Genomic DNA, 21357 nt, shown 5'->3' with positions numbered 1-21357 from the left:
CCCCTCCCGAAAATCTCCCAGGGCAACCATTCTCCCGAATTTCTACGGATTTCCACCTGGACAACTATATTGGGGGCGTGCATTTAAGGCACTGCCTTTAGCGTTCTCTACAACCTGTCATCACGTCCGCTTTTCCTCCATACTAACAGCGTGTCACATAATATTTGTGGCTTTTACACACACACACACACACACACACACACACACACACACACACACACACACACACACACACACACACACACACACACACACACACAAGTGAATGCACAGCATACTTGGTCAACAGCCATACAGGTCACAGTGAGGGTGGCCGTATAAACAACTTTAGCACTGTTACAAATATGCGCCACACTGTGAACCCACACCAAACAAGAATGACAAACACATTTCGGGTGAACATCCGCATCGTAACACAACAGAACAAATACCCAGGACTCTTGCAGCACTAACTCTTCCGTGAAACTTCCAGCAAACTGACCAATAATTAACATTTTATTCATGCATTTTCTCTTGCTACTTCAAGGCTTGAATGTTTGGTTCATTCATTATTGTTATTTTATTTTCAAATTTATTATTAGCCTGTTGAAAAAATTTGATATTTACCTCAGAAGATTGTAAATAGAAAAAAAGGCATAACATTTTTATTTAAATGTTATTTGATATGTCATTGATATTTTTTTAATTATTATTATTATTATTTGAAACTGGATTTTGCATGTCACTAAAGTTATATAAGCCTTGCTTGTTCAATATTTAATGAAAAACTGGTTTGGGTCCCTATTAAAAGGTTAATTTGTTCAACATTGGCCCGCGGCTTTGTTCCGTTTAAAATTTTGGCCCACTCTGTATTTGAGTTTGACACCCCTGAGGTACAGGTTGAGCTGAGCCATGATTTTATGGCAGTTTTAAAATTTTAGTAGGGACGTTTGAATTTTAAGGTCTGTTGGTAGTGCATTCCACGTTGTGGTGGCAAAATAGAAGAATGCATTTTTTTTCCCATGAGAGTCTTGAATTTGGGGGGACAAGGTCTGAGGAACTCCCTCTCGTGTAATACCTGTGAGCATCACTTAGTCTGGCGAAATAATTCGACAGGTACTTCGGGACAGTTTTTCTGAGTATTTTGAATACCAGGCACATTGCGATTTGGTGTCCTCTTTCCGCATCTCTAAGCCATCCCAATTTGGTAAAGTGGGCTTGAGGTAGGTGAGTCCTGTATGGGAGGTTGTGCAGGAGTCTCATCAGCTTGTTTTGGGAAGTTTGCAGTTTTGTTTTTAGTGACTTGGGGGTACTGGTGAACCATGAAGTCCAGGCGTAGTCAAAATGACACTGTATGAGGGCACCGGCAAGGATCTTAAAGGGGAACATTATCACAATTTCGAAAGGGTTAAAAACAATAAAAATCAGTTCCCAGTGGCTTTTTTTATTTTTCGAAGTTTTTTTCAAAATTTTACACCTCCCGGAATATCTCTAAAAAAAGTTTTAAAGTTCTTGATTTTCCCTTTTTGCGATGCGACTGTCCATTTCCCTGTGACGTCATACAGTGCTGCCAATACAAACAACATGGCGGTTACCACAGCAAGATATAGCGACATTAGCTCTGATTCAGACTCGGATTTCAGCGGTTTAAGCGATTCAACAGATTACGCATGTATTGAAACAGATGGTCGGAGTATGGAGGCAGATAGCGAAAACGAAATTGTAAAAGAAATTGAAGCTATTGAGCGAATAGCTATTGACGCTATTCGGCCATAAAATGCGTTTACCTAATGAAGTGGCCCATAGCATGGCTGTCTTATTTGCATCGCCGGTAAAATGTGCGGACCAAACGATCAGGACTTTCGCATCTTGTGACACTGGAGCAACTTAAATCCGTCGATTGGTAAGTGTTTGTTTCGCATTAAATGTGGGTATCTAGTTTCAAATGTACATACAGCTAACGGAAATAGCATGTTAGCACCGATTAGCTGGCAGTCATGCTGCGACCAAATATGTCTGATTAGCACATAGGTCAACAACATCAACAAAACTCACCTTTGTGATTTCGTTGACTTAATCGTTGCAAATGCATCTGCAGGTTATCCATACATCTTTGTCTTAGCATCACCGGTAAAATGTGCAGACACTCTTGCACATTCAATGGGGGTTTGGCGGCAGATTTCTTGCCAGTGATGCTGCTTGAATCCCTCCCTGTTAGTTTTGTTACACCCTCCGACAACACACCGACGAGGCATGATGTCTCCAAGGTTCCAAAAAATAGTCGAACAAACGGAAAATAACAGAGCTGAGACCCGGTGTTTGTAATGTGAAAATGAAAATGGCGGGTGTATAACCTCGGTGACGTCACGTTCTGACATCATCGCTAAAAGACCGATAAACAGAAAGGCGTTTAATTTGCCAAAATTCACCAATTTAGAGTACGGAAATCGGTTAAAATAATACATGGTCTTTTTTCTGCAACATCAAGGTATATATTGACGCTTGCATAGGTTTGGTGATAATGTTCCCCTTTAAGTGTATCTCTGTTGACGAACGCAGAAATCCTGACCAAAAATATAGTTTTATTATTGATCTTGGTGTTTGCTTTTAATGCCATTTGTTTCACCCGAGAGAGTGTTGTCCAATATACAACCTATGTAAATTTCCTTGTCTCTGCTGGTGATAATGATATCACCTGCTTTAATCGTATAGCCTGAGGATTTACCTTGGTTGGGCTTGGACCCAAATAGGATGGACTCTGTTTTACACAGGTGTAGAGACAGTTAATCGGAAAGCCAGAGACAGAGATTACTTAGTTCGGTGCTAAGTGCACTTTCAACATTCAATTTGTCCCTGTCCTATTGCAGAATCGCCCGCGAACAGAAACAAATTGCTGTTACATGCTGATTGTATATCGTTAATGTAAATATGCCAGATATTAAAAGGTAACACATGCATTACGTCTTCTAGTGATTGATTACATTTGATTGAGTACTTATGTTAAGTTAAGTCAAAGACTGTCTTCATGTTTCTATTTAAAAAGATGTCAGGAAATTGTTTTTAAAGGGGAACATTATCACCGAACCTATGTGAGCGTCAATATATACCTTGATGTTGCAGAAAAAAGACCATATGTTTTTTAAACCGATTTCCGAACTCTAAAAGGGTGAATTTGGCAATTTAAACGCCTTTCAATTGTTCGCTGTCGGAGCGATGACCTTTCACCCGTGACGTTACAATGGGAAGCAATCCGCCATTTTCTCAAACACATTACACACACAAGTCAAATCAGCTCTGTTATTTTCCGTTTTTGTGACTTTTTTCCATACCTTGGAGACATCATGCCTCGTCGGGGTGTTGTCGGAGGGTGTAACAACACGATCAGGGACGGATTAGAGTTGTCTTACATTGAGTGTGCATCGATTAGCACGGCATGCTAATTGATGCTAACATGGCAGAAATGGCAAGAATGTGTGGATATCCTGCAACACTTAAAGCAGATGCATTTCCAACGATAAAGTCAACGAAATCACAAAGGTGAGTTTTGTTGATGTTATTGACTTATGTGCTAATCAGACATATTTGGTCATGGCATGACTGCCAGCTAATAGATGCTAACATGCTATTTAGGCCAGCTGTATGTACATTTGTAGCTATATTTGCATCCAGCCTTTCCCTCCACTCACATTTAATGCCAAACAAACACTTACCAATCGACGGATTTAAGTTGCTCCAGTGGTCAAAAGATGCAATTGTTGGTTAGAAAGCGATCGCCGAATAGCTTCAATAGCTATTCGCTCAGTAGCTTCAGTTTCTTCTTCAATTTCGTTTTCGCCATCTGCCTCCACACTCCAACCATTCATTTCAATACATGCCTAATCTGTTGAATCGCTTAAGCCGCTGAAATCCGAGCCTGAATCCGAGCTAATGTCGCTATATCTTGCTGTTCCTTGTTTGTTTGTATTGGCATCACTATGTGACGTCACAGGAAAATGGACGGGTGGTTTTACAGATAGCAAAAATCAGGCACTTTAAAGCCTTTTTTAGGGATATTCCATGATGGGTCAAATAAAATAAAAAACTTCAAAAAATAAAATAAGCCACTGGGAACTGATTTTTATTGGTTTTAACCCTTCTGAAATTGTGATAATGTTTGCCTTTAAGTTCAACTTTCATCAACATTGTTGACAATACTGTTAAAATGGAACTTACCTATAAAATAATCAGTCAAGTAACTAAGTTACTTTTTGATGTTGTAATCGGTAATCGGATTACTTTTTTAAAGTAGCAATGGCAACACTCTCCATAATACCCTGCTTAGTTAATCACTTTAAAAAACGGCAGAACAGAAAGGCAGCACAATCCATGATGTCAACCTATTTATCTGCCATTTGGAACAATATGCTTTTTTCCCAGAACCTATAGCTCCTGGAACTTAAGTTTCCTGTGGAAGTGTGTTTTTTGTGTTTCCACCGCATTTCAAGGTTCAAGGTAGAATCAGAATCAAAATGGTTTTTATTGCCATTGTTTGAGAACGTGCTCACAAACGAAGATTTTTTTCTTGGTGCAATCGTGCAACATAAAACACATACAACACCATACTTGCCAACGTTGAGACCTCCGATTTCAGGGGGTGGGGCGTGGTCGGGGGTGGGGAGGAGGTGTGGTTGGGGGCATAGTTTGGGCGGGGGCGTGGTTAAGAGGGGACAATTATAATTCACCAACTCGAGTATTTTATATATATATATATCTATATATATATATATATATATAGATATATATATAGATATATATGTATATGTATGATATACTTGATGTTCAATGAATTCTAATTATATATATTTATTTTATTATATATATAAAAAAAAGAAATAGTTGAATTTCAGACGGCAGCTATCAAATACACAGTAATAAAAACACAGTTCTACTAACTGTACTGTGCTTGCTGGTTATTAAGAAAAACAACAACAACACTTACCTTTCACTATTTCAGTAACCTTTGTTCTACCATTTGCGTACTGGCGAGAGTCACTTGCCGTCAGGTGCACAACATCACGTAAATTGTTGGCCAATAAAAAAACCAACGCCATAGCCAACATTCACCAGGAGATGGCAACAGACAACATAGAATCACTCTAATATAGACGGCGTCGCCATGGCTGTAACTTCCTCGTTCTTCTGCTTCGTCTCCTTGTGTGTGCAGTTATTTATTAAAAATCCGTAGATGTTGTAACGTAATTGGGCAGGCAAGCTGTTTATATAACAGGAAAGCTGACGTGAAAACAGGCTGTACCCACTCATGTCCGCATGGAGCTGGAGGGGCGTGAATTTCGGGAGATGTCCGGGAGAACATTTCTTACGGGAGGTTTTCGGGAGAGGCGCTGAATTTCAGGAGTCTCCCGGAAAATTTGGGAGGGTTGGCAAGTATGTATAACACAATAGGTAATAAAGAAGAGCTGTAACTGAGCTATCAGATATTGCTATTGTTCATGTGCCTGATGGCCGATGGGAAAAAACTGTTCAGGTGGTGGGAGGTGTGGCTCTGGATGGACCGTAATCTCTGCCTGAGGGGAGAGGGGAGAATAGTTTGCGTCCAGGGTGAGAAGAGTCAGCTGTGATCCGACCCACATGCCTCCTGGTCCTGGAGGGATGGGAGCTTGCAGCCAATCACCTTCTCAGCAGCACTTACGATGCGCTACAGTCGATGCTTATCCTGGACTAGGTGACTCCTTTTGGTCCATTTCAAGTGTAAATAACAATAAACCCATAATGAATGTCAGTATTTATCAAACGCAACGGCTTTGGCATTACCTTTTTAGCATTAGCATTCTGTTCACTCAGGTTGAGGCTAATAACTACGCAAATGGACTGTCACTGACTACTTTTTACAACATGTAATAATGTACAGCAAATAATTAATATTTGATGTAATTTACCTTCGTTCCACTCCTTTATTTGCCATTTATCTAACAAAGTCAGAGTAGTAAGCAGCTGAAGTCGCTGCTTCGAGTCCGACTTTATACTCCTCCGTAAATACGTTTAAAAGAGTGCGTCCACTGAATTTTGTAAAACAAAAAAAACAATAATAAACTGCATATAGTTTAAAGACTACAGCAGAGTAAAAACATTCCAAGATAGTTTCACTGATCAGCATTCCTTAGCCGGGTGGCGGAGCTCTCCCTTGAGATAGGGTGAGAAGCTCTGTCATCCGGGTGGAACTCAAAGTGAAGCCCCTGATCCTCCACATCGAGAAGAGTCAGATGAGGTGGTTCGGGTATGCCACCCGAACGCCTCCTTAGGGAGGTGTTTAGGGCACGTCCAACCGGTAGGAGGCCACGGGGAAGACCCAGGACACGTTGAAAAGACTATGTCCCCCTGGCTGGCCTGGGAACGCCTCGGGATACCCAGGGAAGAGCTGGACAAAGTGGCTGGGGAGAGGGAAGTCTGGGCTTCCCTGCTTAGGCTGATGCCCCCGCGACCCGACCTCGGATAAGCGGAAGAAGATGGATGGATGGATGGAAGCATTACTCAGCAAAAAGATGCTCCACAAAAGTTCCTGCATTTCGAAAGTTCCTTTCGTTCTTCTTTCTGTACATTGTCAAGTTTGTTGTAATAGGAATACAAAAAAACAAAGAAATAAACAAGTCACCGCACATATTGTAATGGCGGCCATTCGACAGCACAGCCCACCTCCGATAATGTTACGGCTACCTTCCAGAAGTCCCACCGAGCAGGCAGGAACTCTGAAAGGTTCCTGAAGAACCAAAATCCACTCGGGTAGTTTTTGGTGGAAATACTGGGGGAACTTTATCCACCCGGATAAATGGGAAAGTTCCTGTAAAAGTCCCTGCGGTGGAAAAGGGCCTAATGTAATCTGATATAAACTTTAGTTCAACGACAAAATGGCCTGGGGCCCCACTCAAAAAATACCACTGAATTGGTCGTCTAAAGTTTTTATGGGATATCGGACTGTCTGATAGTGGCGGTCCGCTCCCTGTACGATCAGTGTCAGAGCTTGGTCCGCATTGCCGGCAGTAAGTCGGACACGTTTCCAGTGAGGGTTGGACTCCGCCAAGGCTGTCCTTTGTCACCGATTCTGTTCATAACTTTTATGGACAGAATTTCTAGGCACAGTCAAGGCGTTGAGGGGATCCGGTTTGGTGGCCGCAGGATTAGGTCTCTGCTTTTTGCAGATGACGCGGTCCTGATGGCTTCATCTGGCCTGGATCTTCAGCTCTCACTGGATCGGTTTGCAGCCGAGTGTGAAGCGACAGGGATGAGAATCAGCACCTCCAAGTCCGAGTCCATGGTTCTCGCCCGGGAAAGGGTGGAGTGCCATCTCCGGGTTGGGGAGGAGACCCTGCCCCAAGTGGAGGAGTTCAAGTACCTAGAATTCTTGTTCATGAGTGAGGAAAGAGTGGATCGAGAGATCGACAGGCGGATCGGTGCGGCATCTTCAGTAATGCGGACGCTGTATCGATCCGTTGTGGTGAAGAAGGAGCTGAGCCGGAAGGCAAAGCTCTCAATTTACCGGTCGATCTACATTCCCATCCTCGCCTATGGTCATGAGCTTTGGGTTTTGATCGAAAGGACAAGATCACGGGTACAAGCGGCCGAAATGAGTTTCCTCCGCCAGGTGGCGGGGCTCTCCCTTAGAGATAGGGTGAGAAGCTGTGCCATCCGGGAGGAGCTCAAAGTAAAGCCGCTGCTCCTCCACAACGAGAGGAGCCAGATGAGGTGGTTCGGGCATCTGGTCAGGATGCCACCCGAACGCCTCCCTAGGGAGGAGTTTAGGGCACGTCCAACCTGTACGAGGCCACGGGGAAGACCCAGGACAGGTTGGGAAGAATATGTCTCCAGGCTGACCTAGGAATGCCTCGTGATCCCCCGGCAGGAGCTGGACGAAGTGGCTGGGGAGGGGGAAGTCTGGGCTTCTCTGTTTAGGCTGCTGCCCCCGCGACCCGACCTCAGATAAGCGGAAGAAAATGGATGGATGGATGGAAGAAACTTCTCTACAATTTTAACCCTGGACTTCTTTTGTTTGTTTAATATTGTCATTACTGCCACAAGTGTTGGAAAAGTGTATAACAACTGAGAACCCACACGGCCCATAACTGGGAAACAGATGTTTTTTGGCGGCACTCTAGGGGGCGCTTGGGGCCCAATAATAGCTTTAGAAATGCCGGTTTAGTCGGTGCAAAGTTTTGTTTCCGTACAAAATAATCACCTTGCAAAACATGTGTTTGCGCCCCGTGGGGCTGATGTGTGATTTACAGCTCAGACCGTTACATCCTGTCGTAGAGGTGTGTGTGTGTGTGTGTGTGTGTGTGTGTGTGTGTGTGTGTGTGTGTGTGTGTGTGTGTGTGTGTGCGCCATGTGAGAGAAGCCTAGCTTGAGCTGATAGCGTATTTATAAGTAAACACAGAAGCCCATTAGCCCGGAGGGGCCGCGGTCCAGCACGGCCGTGGATCGAACCCTTGGCAGGGATTTATTCCGTGGGTGGGTGCTTGGTTGAGTGGCTGAGGGGGAGAAAAAAAAACCTGACCTTTCGGGAGCTGTTAAATCATCCTGCTGGTGACGCCAGGAGACAAGCCCCTCAGGTGGAATGGCTGCGGAGTGAATTATTTACAATGGGAGTGAGTTTTTGCAAGGGAAGGTGTCTCCTCCACGGGACTGATGCCCCGAGACAAGTGCCGTGAAGCGCCCATTGGAGGACGGGCCCTGCCGTTCCGCCCCCCGCCATTTCCCTTTAGTCGGACTCGTGCGTCACTGTCTTGTCGTCCTCCGCCGTCAAACTGTCGCTTGTTGGACCACAGCAGCTCATCCTCATGCTTCTTTTGTCGAGGGTGCAGCGTGTTTCTACCCGCATCTGGTCAAAGTTGATCGGCCATGTCTTGAAAGCAAAGACTCTGATCTAACCTCCTCACGTTTGAATAATTTGATTGATTGATTCACAATCGATAGATTGTATAGGACTGGGGTTCGGCAACCCGCGACTCTAGAGCCGCCTGCGGCTCTTTAGCGCCGCCCTAGTGGCTCTCTGGAGCTTTTTCAAAAATATATGAAAAACGGAAAAAGATGAGGGCAAAAAAACACATTTATTGTTTTAATATGGTTTCTGTAGGACGAACATGACACACACCTCCCTAATTGTTATAAAACACACTGTTTATATTAAAACATGCTTTACTGATTCGAGTATTTGGCAAGCACCGTTTTGTCCTACTAATTTTGGCGGTCCTTGAACTCACCGTAGTTTGTTTACATGTATAACTTTCTCCGACTTTCTAAGACGTGTTTTATCCCACTTCTTTTTATGTTTCATTTTGTCCACCAAACGTTTAACGTTGTGTATGAATGCACACAGGTGAGTTTTGTTGATGTTATTGACTTGTGTGGAGTGCTAATCAGACATATTTGGTCACTGCATGACTGCAAGCTAATCGCTGCTAACATTCTATTTAGGCTAGCTGTATGTACATATTACATCATTCTCCCTCATTTGTAGGTATGTTTGAGCTCATTTAGTTTAATTTAAGTCCTCATAATTCAAATTATATCTCAACACACTATCTGTATGTAATATGGCTTTTAATTTTTTGTGGTTCCAGACGGATTTGTTTTTGTATTTTTGGCCCAATAAGGCTCTTTCAACATTTTGGGTTGCCGACCCCTGGTATAGGATGATTCAGGAGGCTAAATAAACAAAGTAACACATACTTGAGTGGTGACACCTAATGTGGTAGATTAATGAGGCGCTCCCAATATACCTATCATTATTTATAATCTCTATTTGTGTTATTTCTATATTCAGATTTCCCATGAATCTATGTTTTTGTTTTTGTTGCATCATTTTCATTAGCGTGTTTTGACTTCTGTGGCAGCCCGGCTAGGCCACAAAGCAGAATTACAAATCCCGTTTCCATATGAGTTTGGAAATTGTATTAGATGTAAATATCAATGGAATACAATGATTTGCAAATCCTTTTCAACCCATATTCAATTGAATGCACTACAAAGACAAGATAATTGATGTTCAAACTCATACTTGTTTTTTTTTGCAAATAATAATTAACTCACGTGTTGCATGGCTGCAACACCTGCCAAAGTAGTTTGGAAAGGGCATGTGTTGCATCACCTTTTTTTTTAAAAACAACTAATCAACTTTTTGGAATTGAATAAACTAATTGCTGAAGCTTTGAAAGTGGAATTATTTCCCATTCTTGTTTTATGTAGAGCTTCAGTCACTCATATGGAAACGGGGTTTGTACATTTGCTCTTGTCGTAACTTTAGTACACGAAGGTCCCGCACTAAGCTTCAACTTTGCAACAATGGGCCTGAATAAACCTTGCCTGCTGTGGTAAAAAAAAATGTGTTGACTATGGTCAGACACTAAAAGTCCATTTGCTGTCTGATTGCTTTATGTGGACTTTTCTGTGGCTGCCTGTTACAGTCGAGCCTGAACTAACCTGCTTGTTGACATAAAGTATGTTTTTTACACTTGTCACTGATTTATTTTGCACTTTTATGGCAGCCCGCACTGCAAAAAGTCAGTGTTCAAAAACAAGAATAAAAAAATACAAAAATGAGGGGTATTTTATTTGAACTAAGCAAAATTGTCTGACAATAGAACAAGAAAACTTGACTTGTCAAGACTTTCCAAAACAAGTAAAATTAGCTAACCTCAATGAAGCCAAAAATACCTTAAAATAAGTATATTCTCACTAATAACAAGTGCACTTTTCTTGGTAGAAAAAAAATGAAACCTTTTTGCTCAATATGTTGAAAAATGCTTGTGCCATTATCTTGACATAATGATATGCGCTCGGCATCATGATTTTTTTTTTCGTGCTTGAAATGAGAAATGATTACTTCAAAAAAGTAGTTTTATACTTTTGAGTGTTAATGACACAGCTTTGCATCAGTTGATATTCTAGTTTAAAGCATGTATTACTCAATATTGGTCATCAAATCTCAGCAACAAGCTGTAATGGCTTACTGAGATCATTTAGGACCGAAACCCTTAAAGGCCTACTAAAACCCACTACTACCCACCACGCAGTCTGATAGTTTATATATCAATGATGAAATATTAACATTGCAACACATGCCAATACGGCCGGTTTAGTTTACTAAATTACAATTTTAAAATTCCACGTGAGTTTCTTGTTGAAAACGTCGTGGAATGATGATGTGTACGCGTGACGTCACGGACTGTTAGGAAATATTAGCGCTGCGCACACATACAGCTAAAAGTCGCCTGCTTTAACGGCATAATTACACAGTATTTTGGACATCTGTGTTGCTGAATCTTTTGCAATTTGTTCAATTAATATTGGAGAAGTCACAGTAGAAAGATGGAGTTGGGAAGCTTTAGCCTTTAGCCACACAAACACACGGTGATTCCTTGTTTAAAATTCCTGGAGGTGAAACTTTACTATGGATCAGAGCGGTCAAGCGAACATGGTTCCCGACCAAATGTCAACCAGCAGGTTTCGGTGAGAAAATTGTGGTAAAAAGTCGCCACTTACCGGAGTTGCCGTCAACTTCCATCAGACACTTACCTCAAGACACCCGTGGACACACCCCTCCGACTATCAGGTACTATTAAACTCACTAAAACACCAGCAACACAATAAAAAGATAAGGGATTTCCCAGAATTATCCTACTAAATGTGTCTAAAAACATCTGAGTCCGTCCCAATGCAATCGCGTTTTTTTTTTTTCCTAGTCCGTCGCTGACAATATCCTCAAACACGAATCTTTCATCCTCACTCAAATTAATGGGGAAATTGTTGTTTTATCGGTCCGAATAGCTCTTTTTGTTAGAGGCTCCCATTAAAGAGGATGTGAGGAGCCATCAACGAGTGACGTCATCGTCTGCGACTTCCGATAAAGGCAGGGCTTTTCTGTTAGCGACCAAACGTTGCGAACTTTATCGTTGATGTTCTCGCGAAATGATCGAGTATGACACAACGAATCGACCTGTTATTCCCGTTTGAATAAGAAAATCTAATTTCAGTAGGACTCTACAACAAGTAAAACACACGAACATAAAATCTGCTTAGTGAGAATAATTATTTTATCAGACAGAGATTAAGCAAATACCCTTATTTGAGATATTTATTCTTACTTAGATTTCAGTTTCTGCAGTGCGCTTATCCATCCATCCACCCATTTTACTACCTAGCCTATCTCAGCTGCATTCGGGCGGAAGGCGGCGTACACCCTGGACAAGTATCCACCTCATTGCAGGGCCAACACACATAGACAGACAACATTCACGCTCACATTCACACAATAGTCAATTTAGTGTTGCCAACCAACCTATCCCCAGGTGCATATTTTTGGCCGTGGGAGGAAGCCGGGGCACCCGGGAGAACATGCAAGCTCCACACAGAAAGATCACGAGCCTGGGATTGACCCCAGGACTACTCAGGACCTTCGTATTGTGAGGCAGATGCACTAAACCTTCTTCCACCGCGCTGCCCGGTATACAATTAGGGCCTGGTTTTTCACTTTTCACTGCAATTGTCCGCTTTCCCTTTTATTGATTTATTCTGCATTCGTATGAGAGCTGTTTAGGGGGCAAACTAGTCGGGCCTGACATTTCATGCAAGTTTATTCAAAATTAGTCCTCAACGTTGTGAACTATTTTGCTAACTATCGACCTAACTAACTAAAAGACATTGGCGAATATATCACCTCCTCCATTTTTCTGCTTTCTATTCTGCATTTCCATGAGAGCCGTTGAGGCAGCAAAATGTAGTCGTGCATGGACTAACCTACCTGTTGACATAGATTATGTTAACTATGGTTTTTACACTTCTCACTGCAATTTTCTGCTTTTATGTCACTGATTTTGTCTGCATTTCTATAGCAGACCGCTTAGGCAGTAAATTATTTGGGCCTGAGTAAAATCGCCTGCTGACGTGAATTTAATGAACTATGGTTTTGGACTTGCCGCCGCAATTATCCGCTTTTCCTCTCATTGGTTTAGTATTTATCTATTAGAGCCATTTAGGAAGGAAACTAGTCGGGCGTGACATTTCCTGTAAGTTTAATCAAAATCAGCCCTCAATGTTTTGAGCTGTATGTTAATTAACTAACTAACCAACTAACAAAAAGACATCAACGAATACATAACACTCTATTGTCTGCTTTCTATGTCATTGATTTATTCTACATTCTTGGAGAGCAAATTAGTTGGGCCTGATGTTTTCAGCTATGTTGCTAACTAACACAAAAAAAAAAGACTGTGAAAGTCTCTGTGTGGGTTCTTCATGGACCGACAGAATCTGACAGGATTCAAACAAGTCTTTTATTATTTTGGCTTACAATGTGCAATATTCTGGTCTATCGCTTGCGGCCTCCTGCTCGCTCGTGTGTGTTTGCTCCTCTTTCCCCGTCATGGCCTGGGACGCTGTTAATTAAGGAGACAGATGATTAGATAACCAGTCCCAGCTGGGCAATCTACTCACCTCTCAGCTGGGCTTTGAAGCCGGGCCATACACACTCCCTTCCCGCAGCAGGCGTGCCAACCACGCCCCCCTCCACAAAGACATTGGCAAATACATAACCTCCTCCAATTGTTAAATACATAACCCCCTACATAACCCAACCAATTGTCTGCTTTCCTTCTCATTGATTTATTCTGCATTTGAACGAGAGCTCGATTAAGCAGAAAACTAGTCAGGCCTGAACTAACCTGCCCGTTAACATTAATTTAGGTAACTATGGTTTTTACACTTGTCACTGCAATTGTCTGCTTTTCCTTTGATTGATATATTCTGCGCCTCTATGGCAGCTCGCTTAGGCAGCAAACTCGTCGGGCGTGAATGAACCTGCCTGTTGACGTAAATTTAATGAACAATGGTTTTGCACTTGTCATCGCAATATGTCCGTTTTCCCTCCCATTGATTTAGTGTGCAATTCTATGAGAAGCGTTTAGGCAGCAAACTAGTCGAGCCAGACATTTCCTGAAAGTTTTAAACAAAATGAGTCGTCAATGGTTTGAGCTATGTTGCTAACTAACCAACAAAAATACATCAGCCAATACATGACCTCCTCCAATTGTCTGCTTTGCATCTAAATGATTTATTCTGCATATCTATGACAGCTTATTTAGGTGGCAAACTCGTCGGGCCTGACATTTTGTGAAGCTTTATTTAAAACCTCAATCTTTTGAGGTTTGTTGCTCACTAACTAACCAACTATCTAACTAACTAAAAAACATCAGGGAATAGATAACTTTGTCTGATTTTCTACTTTTCAGCTCATTGATTTATTGTACATTTTTAACAGAGCTTGTTTAAGCAGCAAATTAGTCGGGCCTGAAATAACCTCCTTGTTGACATACATTTAGTTAGTGAGAAAAGCATTGGGAGAGCGCCTCCTCCTGACAGTAAAATATCCTTTCAAAAAAAATCTTGGGCCTCATCCGTGACAATAACGACATGGACTACAGGGAGGAGGTAAAACATTTGGTTGACTGGTGCAGAACCAACAACCTGGTCCTGAACGTCGACAAGACCAAGGAGATCATCGTTGACTTCAGGAAGCACCAGTCCAGCCACGCTCCACTGTTTATTAACGGCACAGCGGTGGAGATGGTAAGCAGCACCGAGTTCCTGGGGGTGCAGATCACTGTCAATATGACCTGGTCTCTACACACCGGAGCTTTTGTAAAAAGAGCTCAGCAGCGCATGCACTTTTTGCGTCGGATGAAAAGAGCACAGCGCGCTCGCCCCATTCTCACCACATTCTACAGAGGCACTATAGAGATCCTGCTGACCAACAGCATCTCTGTCTGGACTGGAGCCTGCAATGCCTCAGACTGGAAGTCTCTCCAGAGAGTGGTGAGGATGACGGAAAAGATTATTAGTACTCCTCTTCGTCCTATCCAGGAGATCGCAAAAAGCCGCTGCCTGACCAAGGACAGTTTTCACTGCTGGACTTTAGGAAGAGGTTCCGCAGCCTCTGAAGCAGAACCTCCAGGTTCTGTAACAGCTTCTTCCCTCAGGCCGTAAGACTTGAACGCATCATAATTAAATTATCCCCTTAACTCCCCCCAAAATGGATTAACTCACTGGAATAAACAAGACAATATAAGATACATCCATAAACCTGGATGCGTATGCAAAAGTGCAAAATATTTATCTGTACAGTAATCTCTTTATTTATATCTGCACCTTATTGCTTTTATCCTGCACGACCAAGAGCTAATGCAACGAAATGTCGTTCTTATTTGTACTGTAAAGATCAAATTTGAATGACAATATAAAGGAAGTCTACACTGTAAAAAAAAAAAAACAGTTGTTATGGTTAATTTACTCTAAATTTCTACTGTAATGTTTCTATTTTTTTTTTAAATAGGTTGTAGCCCGGAAGAGTAGCGCTGTATGGCATTCTGGGTATTTGTTATTTTGTGTTTATGCTGTGTTACGGTGAAGATGTTCTCCCAAAATGTGTTTGTCATTCTTGTTTGATGTGGGTTCACAATGTGGCGCATATTTGTAACAGTGTTAAATTTTTTTTTGTACGGCCACCGTCAGTGTGATCTGTTTGGCTGTTGATCAAGTATGTCTTGCAGTCAATATTGTAAGACCAACTAAGCCTTGCACAACATGCCTCTCAGTCAGCACGCTGTTCGTTTGGTGTTTGAGTGAACGCAACGAAAAGTTGGTGAGGATGATGAAGGCATTGCCGTCAATACTTATCTGGTCGATATCGGGACAATCCTTCGCGAGGGTCACAGGAAGTTTCTCGTTAAAATCGGGAGGATTGTGGAGTATGTTGCTAGGTCAGTGTTAATTTTGACAGCAAAATTTGTTTTAGTTTTAGTCATAGTCTTTTGACTAAAATGTAATTTAGTTTTAGTCTAGTTTTAGTTGACGAAATATCATAAGATTATAGTCGACGAAAACTACAGTAGATTTAGTCGACTAAAGGGTAATATGTAAACTTTCCCTTCAATTTCTGAAAGTCAAAGCAAACAGCAGAAAAATCACCAATACAAGTCGTATTTTGATGAAAATCATGTCTCAAATTTAGTATTTCACGAGTACGCCATGTAATAAACGAGATAACGCCGAATGACTTGTATGTGGTGGAAAATGCTTACCTGTGTGTGGATTTCGGGGTGATTCGACTGTAAATGTCGCTTTAAGTTTGTTGTGTTTTTCCCCGTAATCCTCGCGCTGCATTTCTTACACCGCGTCTTGTTATCTTTCAATCAATCAATCAATGTTTACTTATATAGCCCTAAATCACTAGTGTCTCAAAGGGCTGCACAAACCACTACGACATCCTCGGTAGGCCCACATAAGGGCAAGGAAAACTCACCCAGTGGGACGTCGGTGACAATGATGACTATGAGAACCTTGGAGAGGAGGAAAGTAATGGATGTCGAGCGGGTCTAACATGATACTGTGAAAGTTCAATCCATAATGGATCCAACACAGTCGCAAGAGTCCAGTCCAAAGCGGATCCAACACAGCAGCAGGAGTCCCGTTCACAGCGGAGCCAGCAGGAAAACATCCCAAGCGGAGGCGGATCAGCAGCGCAGAGATGTCCCCAGCCGATACACAGTACATGGATCGGACCGGACCCCCTCCACAAGGGAGAGTGGGACATAGGAGAAAAAGAAAAGAAACGGCAGATCAACTAGTGTAAAAAGGGAGTCTATTTAAAGGCTAGAGTATACAAATTAGTTTTAAGGTGAGACTTAAATGCTTCTACTGAGGTGGCATCTCGAACTTTTACCGGGAGGGCATTCCAGAGTACTGGAGCCCGAAATGAAAACGCTCTATAGCCCACAGACTTTTTTGGGGCTTTGGGAATCACTAATAAGCCGGAGTCCTTTGAACGCAGATTTCTTGCCGGGACATATGGTACAATACAATCGGCAAGATAGGATGGAGCTAGACCGTGTAGTATTTTATACGTAAGTAGTGAAACCTTAAAGTCACATCTTAAGTGCACATCTTTAACGTCAAATATAAAGTTTCCCCATATCTCCTCTCTCTTCCTCCCCGGCGTTGACATGTTGTCTTCTGCAGCGCGTTCCCGGGTCAGTCTCAAATGCAAACTACGTTTACGTAACTTCCGTACCACGTCGCTCTGATTGGTTCTCTTTTCCTAACGAAATGAGTTCCGATTGGATCTCGTCTCTGGCAGACATTTTCGTCTCGTTTTTATTCGTTGACGAATATGTCAATACACCTCGTCATCGTCTTAGTCCACCTAAATTATTTTTTATTTAGTTATTGTCTCGTTTCAGTCAGAAAAAAAAGTTTGTTGACGATAACTATGACGAAAATTTTTCGTCAACAAAATTAACACTGGTCGGGATAGCCATTCAAAAAAGGTGAAACCACTTTTCACGTAGTTTCGGCATCCAGTGGCCCCCATGTAAATTGAGTTCGAAACCGCTGATCATAACAATGCAGAAAAAATCTGTAAAATAATGGTATTTTTCTGTGGACCTGCCAGCATTGTCACTTCATTAAAATTGGTTGACCGTAATAATTTGGAAAAACTCTGTAAAATAAAGGTATTATTCTGCAGAACTGTTTGCATCGTCACTTTATTAAAGGTAGTTGATCTTAATAATTTAGTAAAAATCTGTAAAATTACAATATTTTTCCGCGAAACGTTTCATGAAAATTTCTGTAAATATAATGTTTTTGATCATTATTTGGTTTACAGCAGGGGTGTAAAACTCAAATACAGAGTGGGCCAAAATTTAAAACTGAACAAAGCCGCGGGCCAAGGTTGAACCAATTAACCTTTTTTATTGGGACCCAAACAAGTTTTACATTGAAAATTGAACAAGCAAGGCTTATATAACTATAGTGACATGCAACATCGAGTTTCTAATAATAAATAAAAATCAATGGCATATCAAATAAAACTTGAATGCCTCTTTTCTTTTTGGAGCCTTCCGAGGTAAATATCAAAATTAACTTTTTCCAGGGATAATAATATTGAAAAGAAAATAACAATGAATGAATCAAACATTCAAGCCTTGAGAAAATGCATGAATTAAACTTTAATTATTGCTCAGTTTGCTACACTGATTATGGAACAAGCAACGCTTATATAACTTAATAGTGCAAAATCAACTCTCAAAAAACTAACGAAAAAACATCAACGGTATATGAAATAAGATTTAAATAAAAAAATGTAATGCCTCTTTTCTATTTGCAGCCTTCTGAGGTAAATATCAACATGAACTTTTTCCACAGGCTGATACATTTTAAAATAAAGTAATGAGGTGGGCGGGGTTCGGTGGTGTATATTGTAGCATCCCGAAAGAGTTAGAGCTGCAAGGGGTTCTGGGTATTTATTCTGTTTGTTGTGGTTACGGTGTGGATGTTCTCCCGAAATGTGTTTGTCATTCTTGTTTGGTGTGGGTTCACATTGTGGCGCATATTTGTAACAGTGTTAAAGTTGTTTAAATGGCCACCCTCAGTGTGACCTGTATGGCTGTTGACCAAGTATGCCTTGCATTCACTTGTGTGTGTGTGTGTGTGTGTGTGTGTGCGTGCGTGTGTGTGTGTGTTAAAGCCGCATATATTATGTGACTTGGCCGGCACGCTGTTAATAAGGAGGAAAAGCGGGTGTGACGACAGGTTGTAGAGGACGCTAAAGGCAGTGCCTTTAAGGCACGCCCCCAATATTGTTGTCCGGATGGAAATCGGGAGAAATTCAGGCTAATGGTTGCTCCGGGAGATTTTCGTGAGGGGCACTGAACTTCAGGAGTCTCCCGGGAAAATCGGGAGGATTGGCAAGTATGGGTATTAGTGGTGAATGCCGCTGTATAATACCGGCGGGCCAGCTCTAATGTTAATTTGATATTGCCTCAAGGGCCACCTTTAATTACAGGGCGGGCCAAATTTGGCCCGCGGGCCAGAGTTTGACATACCTGGTTTACAGTGTTTAATTTTAATTTTATGGTTTTCGTTTGGCAGATGTAGCTGCCAGTAGATGACCATTTTTTTACAGATTTTTTTTTTTTTTACAGTGTAAGTCTAAGTCTAAATCTAAGTCTGAGAAACATTCTCCAGAAGCTTGCTGCCTTGTTTTTGTGTAGACATTGATTGTTGTCTTTGTGATTAGTAACGTGTCGTTCCCACTCTGATGTTTTGTAACTTTGCAGCCTTTAGGCAACACAAATGGACACACGTTTGCACCAGAGCGTCATGGGGGGAGGTTGTAGGTCAGTAGGTCAACTCCGCGTGTATGTACACACGTGCGACCCTGAAAAGCAGTGCACTCGCAGCTCAGATAGAAGCAGACGCATGTCCATCACCATGGTGACATGCAGACACAACCACAACAACAACAACAACAACACCTCCTGGCAACAGCAGCCACATTGGGTTGGCCCAGGAAACCAACGCGACAAGGCAGCGGCAAGCCAACGCCTTTGCACGCACGAGGCAAAAAAAAAAAAAAAAAAGAAAAAAATACCTCTTGGTTTCAATTAATGTGAACGCGCTCCCAACCCGGAGGCAGCAGCTTCCTAATTTGAGGAGGGAAGAGTCGGAGGCAGAGCGGCCGCTCAAGCAGATGGGCCCTGCGTGAATCCTCGGCCTCCAACCGGGCCAAAATCAATACACATCACTGCAAAACAGAGGAGAAATTAATAATTATATTATCACAAGATTGCCGCGCATTGCCGGTGCAATCCAATTAATTGCAGCTTTGTGATTCCTGCTTTAACTGGCTGCTACGTGTCTCAGATACAGATGTGAAGTATTTTTATGTTGCACTTTTTCAACTCAAAGAGACGTCTTGTGTCCTTTTCCTTCTCTTTGCCAAAACAATATGATCACAAACCTTTTTGAATTGTTTCGCCCTTGGGCGTTTTTTGATTACAATGCACTCCTTTAGATTGTTAAAGGGGAACATTATCACCAAACCTATGTAAGCGTCAATATATACCTTAATGTTGCAGAAAAAAGACCATGTATTTTTTTAACCGATTTCCGAACTCTAAATGGGTGAATTTTGGCAAATTAAACGCCTTTCTCTTTATCGGTCTTTTAGCGATGACGTCAGAACGTGACATCACCGAGGTAACACATCCGCCATTTTCATTTTCACATTACAAACACCGCGTCTCAGCTCTGTTATTTTCCGTTTTTTTTTACTACTTTTTGGAACCTTGGAGACATCATGCCTCGTCGGTGTGTTGTCGGAGGGTGTAACAACACTAACAGGGAGGGATTCAAGTTGCACCACTGGCAAGAAATCTGCCGCCAGACCCCCATTGAGTGTCTTCACATTTGACCGGCGATGCTAAGACAGACATGGCACAGAGATGTATGGATAACCTGCAGATGAATTTGCAACGATTAAGTCAACGAAATCACAAAGGTGAGTTTTGTTGATGTTGTTGACTTATGTGCTAATCAGACATATTTGGTCACGGCATGACTGCCAACTAATCGATGCTAACATGCTACGCTAATCGATGCTAACATGCTATTTACGCTAGCTGTATGTACATTTGAAACTAGATACCCACATTTAATGCGAAACAAACACTTAACAATCGACGGATTTAAGTTGCTCCAGTGTCACAAGATGAGAAAGTCCTGATCGTTTGGTATGTACATTTTACCGGCGATGCTAATAAGGCAGCCATGCTATGGGCCCCTTCATTAGGTACACCCACGCTATGGCCGAATAGCATCAATAGCTATTCGCTCAATAACTTCAATTTCTTCTTCATTTTCCTTTTCGTTATCTGCCTCCATACTCCGACCATCTGTTTCAATACATGCGTAATCTGTTGAATCGCTTAAGCCGCTGAAATCCGAGTCTGAATCCGAGCTAATGTTGCTGTATCTTGCTGTGGTAACCGCCATGTTGTTTGTATTGGCAGCACTGTATGACATCACAGGGAAATGGATAGTGGTTTCGAAGATAGCGAAAATAAGGCACTTTAAAGCTTTATTTAGGGATATTCCGGGACCGGTAAAATTTTGAAAAAAATTTCAAAAAATACAACAAGCCACTGGGAACTGATTTTAACCCTTTTGAAATTGTGATAATGTTCCCCTTCAATAGTGTACAACAGGGGTGTCAAACTCCTTTCAGCTTGGAGAAGTCCATTCCCAAGTGGGCTGCTGGAGCCTATCTCAGCTGCATTTGGGCGGAAGGCGGGGAACACCCTGGACATTTCACCACCTCATCGCAGGGCCAACATAGATAGACAGAAAACATTCACACTCAATTTAGTGTTACCCATCAACCTATCCACTGGTGCATGTTTTTGGCGGTGGGAGAAAGCCGGAGTACCCGGAAGGAACCCACGCAGTCACGGGTTGAACATGCAAACTCCACACAGAAAGAGCCCAAGCCCG

General features: G+C 42.1%; 1 protein-coding gene and 1 long non-coding RNA gene across 4 annotated transcripts in view; one reads left to right on the top strand and one right to left on the bottom strand.

Annotated features, from left to right (window-relative positions):
* dgkb (diacylglycerol kinase, beta) overlaps positions 1–21357 on the top strand; it is a 259708-nt gene that overhangs the window by 208405 nt on the left and 29946 nt on the right. The window lies entirely within an intron of this gene.
* LOC133561884 (uncharacterized) overlaps positions 13291–21357 on the bottom strand; it is a 54294-nt gene continuing 46227 nt past the window's right edge. Inside the window, exon 4 of the long non-coding RNA XR_009808790.1 lies at positions 13291–13403. This is a non-coding gene — a long non-coding RNA (uncharacterized LOC133561884). The remainder of the gene's footprint in view (positions 13404–21357) is intronic.

Source organism: Nerophis ophidion, linkage group LG11 (assembly GCF_033978795.1).
Source record: "Nerophis ophidion isolate RoL-2023_Sa linkage group LG11, RoL_Noph_v1.0, whole genome shotgun sequence".
Classification (NCBI taxonomy): Eukaryota; Metazoa; Chordata; class Actinopteri; order Syngnathiformes; family Syngnathidae; genus Nerophis; species Nerophis ophidion.
This window is presented reverse-complemented; position numbering and strand designations above follow the sequence as displayed.